The sequence below is a fragment of the Pteropus alecto genome, unplaced genomic scaffold, assembly GCF_000325575.1.
Source record: "Pteropus alecto unplaced genomic scaffold, ASM32557v1 scaffold73, whole genome shotgun sequence".
Taxonomy (NCBI): Eukaryota; Metazoa; Chordata; class Mammalia; order Chiroptera; family Pteropodidae; genus Pteropus; species Pteropus alecto.
In genome coordinates, this window is record NW_006436284.1 from 5,667,872 (window position 1) to 5,674,472 (window position 6,601).

At 43.5% G+C, this 6,601-nt stretch overlaps 1 long non-coding RNA gene across 1 annotated transcript; it reads right to left on the minus strand.

Annotated features, from left to right (window-relative positions):
• Window positions 1–1,016: 1,016 nt before the first annotated feature.
• Window positions 1,017–5,446, minus strand: LOC112480206. The gene is made up of 3 exons (XR_003046516.1): window positions 5,362–5,446; window positions 1,985–2,097; window positions 1,017–1,213 (listed from the first exon to the last, which is right to left on the minus strand). It is a non-coding gene; the product is annotated as an uncharacterized LOC112480206 (long non-coding RNA).
• Between the last annotated feature and the right edge of the window lie 1,155 nt (window positions 5,447–6,601).

Sequence of the window (6,601 nt, forward strand, 5' to 3'; positions counted from 1 at the left end):
CACTAATCTGCCATTTGACATCGAAGAGCTCATAAGGACAAGGCCAAAGAAAAGAAAATGACTAACTTAGAAATGAATGATTGATATAACCAAAGTTATCTGTTGAAATAAAGGCATGCATATTGGGTAAAGAGCCTGCAGTAAATTTAAACTAGAAAGCTATGTAGCACTGGCCTTAGCTTAAGCCTAAGCCATCCCCTGCTGGAGTTCAGACGTGTCTGGGCCTGTTTGGTGGGCTGAGCTGCCAAAAACTGATTTTTAAGAGGGAGAATGACCTTAGGAGAGAAAACTCATTTAAGGGAAGAGAGACTGAAACAGAAAAGCTTGTTAAAGCTTCTGGTAGAAGGCATAATTCTGAAATGTACAGGACTCCCCAAATCCTAGTCTTACTTCTATGTACCCAGGACTGAGTCCCAGAAGAGAAAGGCTTATGCAGAAAATCTGAAAGCATTATTTCAATGGTTTGAATGTTTGTGTCCTGCTAAAATTCATACATTAAAATCCTAATGGCCAATGTGATGGTATTAGAACCTGGGGCCTTTCGGAGTGAATTGGGTCATAAGGATTGAGCCTTCATGAATGGGATTAATGCAATTATAAAAGAGACCCTAAAGAGTTCCCTAGACCCTTCTTCCTTGTGAGTACACAGCAAGAAATCAACAGTCTGAAATCCAGAGGAGGGCCTTCCCCAGAAACACGCTGGCACCCAGACCTTGGACTTCAGCCTTCAGAACTGTGACATATAAATTTCTGTTGTTAATAAGCCACCTAGTTCATGGAATTTCTGTTATAGCACCTCCAATGAGAAACAATTATTCTCATTAAAAACCCTAAGATGTTGGATATAAGGTAGTTCTGCTTCAGTAATCTCCTCACGCAGATGTATTACACAAAAGAGACTTTCTCCCATTTTGCCACCAAACTTTATAACCTCCAGAATATTCATCTCTACATTGGTACGCTGAAGGTCCCTGTGTATCAGGGGTGGTGACAGTGGCAATGGACCTGTAGGGGGTGGTTGACTGGGAACACTGGAGGAAGCCTTGAGACATCTTCATCCAGCTGCATAAGTAGTGAAGGCCAGGGCAGTTGACATCACTGAAGAGGGAGAGGCAGAAGAAGACAGGGGTGGCAGCCCATGGTGGTCCTGAACTTTTTGATGAACCCAGGTGAGATGCTCTTTGGGAACTCCCAGAAGGGATATTGATGGGAACTAGAGGTGAGGATAAGAGCAGGGGACACATGGATCATCACTGTTTGTTTATTAAGAGTGTACAGCATTCTGGCTGATATGGGCTAGGGAAATACAATCTAATCTCTAACGAAATAAAATGAAAAATAACTAAGTAGCTGAGGAACGAGCCAAACAAATTTGAAATGAATGACTAAAAACACGTTCTTTTGGGATGATTGGTAGTCATATAAAATAAATTTTCCACCCCAAGAGTCTTTGCTATTGTGATAGCTGATGTAATAAAGTTGTTTAGTGGCCTTTCCCACCATAGGTTGCCATGTTGTTCTCACATTTGGGAACTTTCCATGGCTTCAGAGGTGAACTTTCTCATAGTTTTCCATCCCGTATGACGTTTGAGGTTACAGATGAAAATGTGACTAGCGGTCAATGGCAGGAAAAGTAAGCGGCTGACATAGTGTGTAATAATAATAATAATAAAAAGATGAAGCAAGTTCAATTGGATCAAAGATGTTGAGTTAACAAAAAGTCAGCATGACAGAACCTGGGAGACGAGTCACACCCTAGGGCTCTCCCATCCCATGAGGGAGGTGAAGGAAAAATCTGTGAGCAGGACCTTTTCGACCTCATGGAACTGAAAGCATGTGATCACACCTTATTTTCCTAGTAGGATGAAATACATTAAGTTCAGGCCAGTGATCTTTTTTGAAGATAGCACCAGTTATGATTAGACTCATTGTCCATCAAAAGACACTTTCCAGACTTTCAAGAAAGAAACAGAACAGATCTTACCTGATAAAATTCTTGGTATGTGTTGAAGCATGGAAACAGCTTGGGGAGCGGTGGAGAGGTGTTGTTTGAAGAGAATCTGAGAAAGCATGACCAGAGAAGACCCCATATTCCCTCTGTGTGTGGGGAAGACAGAACAAGCAATGGTTTTCATACCCTAGATTTGGTGGGGTTCTGATGATACCCTGAAAGTATCCTGGGATGACTGGGGAGGGGCCATGTAGGTTCACAGCACCCTCAAAAAATCAAACAGGCTGAGTTTTGATCTCTTTTGTAAATTCATTCTTTTCTAAAATTTATATTCAAACATAAGGATTTGTTGCTCAACGAAAGGGAAAAGAGAGAGAGCCTGAGAGAGGGAGAGAACGTGCGAAAGAAAGAGATTGAGATTGAAAATCACTGGGATTTGCTTGAATCCACTTCTGCAAATGTTATGGTTTCTCAGGAGGAGACTTCTCCAGGCTGAATCCTGCATGTGAATCACAGCTGTAGCAAACCCGGTTGCTGTTTTCCTAACTCACACCGGGAATTCATCTACTCCTGGCTCCCAGCACATGCTCCTGGCAATGCTTGTCACGGCTGCTTTGTTACTGAGGTGCGTGGTGGAAACTGAGCAGAGCCCTTGGCTGTACCAACCCCTGGCTGACCTCCCTCCCTGTACATCTCCATGTACAGGGGAAGACCCTGGAGAGGAGAAGGCTGAACTGCTTGCTAGTCCTGTCTAAAATTTGAAAAGCTCTGCTCAGGAGAGCTGAAATTAAAAGATAGTCGAGAAGGAGAAATCAGAAATTCCTATAAGGGCCAGAAATGTTATGGAAATGCCAAAAGATGACAAAGCCAGAGGGTGTGGAGGTTGGGTCACTTTAGCACTCAGCAACCTGAACTTTGGAAACGAAGTGTCACACTATTGAGTCCGAAACCAGCTTTGAGAGCCGTTGTGGGTTTTTTTTGTTGTTGTTTTGTTTTGTTTTGCATCTTTGTACTCAGGCATTTTAAGACACTTTAGAGAGGTCTTCTAATGTTTTCCACACATCACAATGGCATAAAACCAGGAGATGAACAGGGACCGCCAGAAAGAATTACAAATAGAGAACAGAAGACAAAAAAGATGGAAGAGAGGAGAAATTAGGATCACATCTGTGGGAGTAATTAGTAACTTAATCTGACAACGCTAAATTTAACCAGTTGAGAGCAAATAAAATCCAATTAGGTCAATGCCTCCTGATGAGCCCCTACCCCCACCGTTTGAGTTCCTTGGGCATTAAGCAGACGTGTTAGTTCCTGCTGGCTTCAGTCTGTCTGGCCTCTGGAATAATGGCCAAGCACTGGATTATTCAATATTTCCCAGTTCTGAGCCTCCGGAGTCCACACGTGGCATTATTGGGAGTTCTTTGCTTGTTAGTGGATCTGCATTTGCCTCTTGCTTCCACATCTGCTCTCCAGATGATGAGGCTGACCTGAGGCAGCCAGGTGCTCACTAAGCTGCAGGTTCTTTGTGTTTGTGGCCAGCGTGCCTTCCTAGAACTTGGCCTGGTTCCTGCCTTTTCACTGGGATGTCATGCCCTCCTGGCTCCTGCCAGTCTCCTCATGCCATCTCTCCTTCTCTCTGTCCATTAACCTGAACTACATTGGAGTTCTAAACTTATTATTTTGAAAAATTTCAACCCAATAGCAAAGTTGAAGAAACAGTACAATGAATAGCCATATATCCTTCACTTAGATTCACAAATTGCTGGCGTTTTGCCCCATTTGTTTTTCTTTCTTTCTCTTTCTACACACAAACACACACACATACACACACACACACACAGCCATACTGGTCCCAATAATGTCCTTTATGGCCATATTTTTTTCAATTCGGGACCTGAACCAGGATCATGCATTGCATTTAACTGTCATGTTCTTAAGTTTTCTTTAATCTAGAACAACTCCCTTGCTTTTTACACAATCTTTCTTGGCATTAACCTTTTTGAAGAGTTCAGGACAATTGTTTTGTAGAATGTCCATGAACTGGATGTCTGATTTTCTCCTCATGATTGGATTCAAGGTGAATATTTTCAGCAGATATAGGCTGTGCCCAGTGCCCATTTGACCTCTCTGTGCATCACTACCCCGTAACCACCTCCCCCCAGCCCTACCAGAAGACAAAGCAGCGGAGGTGGCCGAGAAGCTTGTGCCCATCAGACCTGGGCTCCCAGGGGCCTGGCAGAGTTACTGCCACCAGATACCACTCTGACAACTCGGTTAGACTGGATTGGTTCAGAAGGGAAATATCTAGACATTCCCCTTTGACTTCACTTTCTTTTGTTACAGATGAGCTCTCAGATATACTGGACTCTTAGAATTCTGTCATAGTCCAGTGGCGGTCAGGCTAAGGGTGGACCCAAGAGGGAACAAACAAGGTTGAGACTCCCCAGAAGCAACATCTAAGAGGTTCTGTAGGCCCAAAGGCTCTAGTTTATAACCTTCAGTATATGGACAGAGCTTCTGAATTTGAGTGGAAACTCCAGGCAAAAGAACTGTCCTGCTGGACTTTAAATAGAGACAGGAAGAAGCAGGAGAAGTTGGGACTGGATATCTGGTTAAGGACAGGAATTTGGCAGATATCCATGCTCTGCTTTAGCAAGGAAGCCAACTTCCTCTTTGGAAAGAAAGCAAGGGTACTGTAAGTTCAAAGAGTCAAAGTCAAAGTCAAAACCCAAATCCAGAGCCCTCATGGTTTGGAGGAGACCTTGGACTAGGAGTTCCTCTGGGACAGGAAACCTTTCCTATTATTCTGTGCATCCCCAAGCACCATGTTTAGTGGATGGCAGACACTCTGTCCTTGGTGTTGAATGAATGAATGGACAAATAAATAAGTGGATGATTTCTAAAGAAGGAGGACCAGGTTTAGTATCTGAGAGTCAGTATCCGAGGGTATAGAAGTGGAAAGATGGTAAAATGGATCATTTTGAGATACATAAGTCAAAGAAAACCCAGTCGGGAAATGGGGTTGAACCACAGTAAGTTGTTTAATGTATTATAATTCATCCTCAATTCACCTAACATCAGATTTTTCTTTTGTGATAAACTCATTGTTATCCTGGTTTTCTGTGTGCAGAGACCCTTTGTTCAGCTACTTTGTAGCAAGGGATGTGCCTGCCCATCAGCTGGGAGTGGGGCTACAAGGATGATTTTTCTTTCTCCCCTGCCCTGCTGCATGTGGCTGAAAAAGAAGGTAAGATGTAGACACACTCATATAATACTCAGGCTTTTCACAAGCCATGAAGTAGCATCCATCTAAGCTCTCTAACATCGTAAAAAGCTGGGAGGAAAGTCCAGAAGTGAGAATGGAGAAGTGCTATGGAAAGAAAGCCCAGGGAGCTCCTAATAAAACATACCTTAAACGTAAAGATTTGGCACTTTACTAAGACAAGGAGGAGAGTGGGGCGTCAGTGACCTCGTTCAACGTCTGGAGTGCCGGACGCTTCCAGCGAGAGCTGCCAAACCAACAAAGTGGCTCTGGAAGATCTCTTAATAGATATAAGCACTGTGCAGGGGGAAAAAAGACTTGTCAGGTGATTCAGAAGAAAAGTATTTTTAAGTTGAGAAGAGTGCAATTGTATTACCATCCCCTCATTTAGAGATGAATAAAAAAGGCACAAAGAAAGGATGTGGGCTGTTCCATAACTACAGCCCAGCCCGGCTTCCTTATATAGGTTTCTTTTTGCACACATGTTCTTAGCTTACGTTTCTAAAAAATGATGGCTTTTACTTATAGGTCAAGCAAACCCCAATTTTTCTAAATACTCACTGAAGACTATGCTGGCCGGATCCCAGTATGTGTTATCACCATACCTCGCTCCCCACTACCTTCCTACTTTCCTGAGTCTCTCGAAGAAGCTGGGTGACCTCTTCATCTGTACGAACTTTTCCAACTCTCTTCCCTTTTCTCCCCCTATCCCACCCCCTTTTTTTTTCTTTTTTCTTTTTTCTTTTTTTTTTTTTTTGCCAACGTGTCAGTACAGCTGAGCCCTCCTGATCCCTGTTGGCTGCACAGACCCAGCTCCAGTTCTGTCCTTCTTTTACTGGGGAACTGATGTCAGCCTAGCTGGAGTACAGCCCGGCAACCGTTCTGTTGCTAATGAATTGGCAGGGAGAACAAAACACTGCAGCTCCCCTGGAACTATTTTGTCATCTATCGTTGGAACACATAAAACCTCAGGATTTGGAAAAGAACAAATGCCATCGAGTTTGCTTGTTTGCCTTAGGATGTCAGGAACCCCAGTTCACCACATTCTAAATGTTTGTCTGATTACAGAACTCATGAAAATGACCAAAGGTTAAAGAAAAACTCCACCCTTCCAGCATTTCCCCACTCATTTCCCGCCCTCCAGGACGGGCTGGCAGGCCTGGGTCAGGAAAATTCTTATATTTATAGTCCTGTGAATAGGGGGGCCAGGCTTGGCAGTGTTAAAAGGGCTGAAAGAATCTTGGAGAGCTGAGATTGAAAGAGCCCTTAAGGAACACGAAGGCCAACGTTCTCCTCTAAAGAAGAGAAATAAACCAGAGAGGTTGCCCGCTGTTATGGGTTGAATTGTGTCTCCCCCAAATTCATTTACTGAAGTCCTAATACCCAGG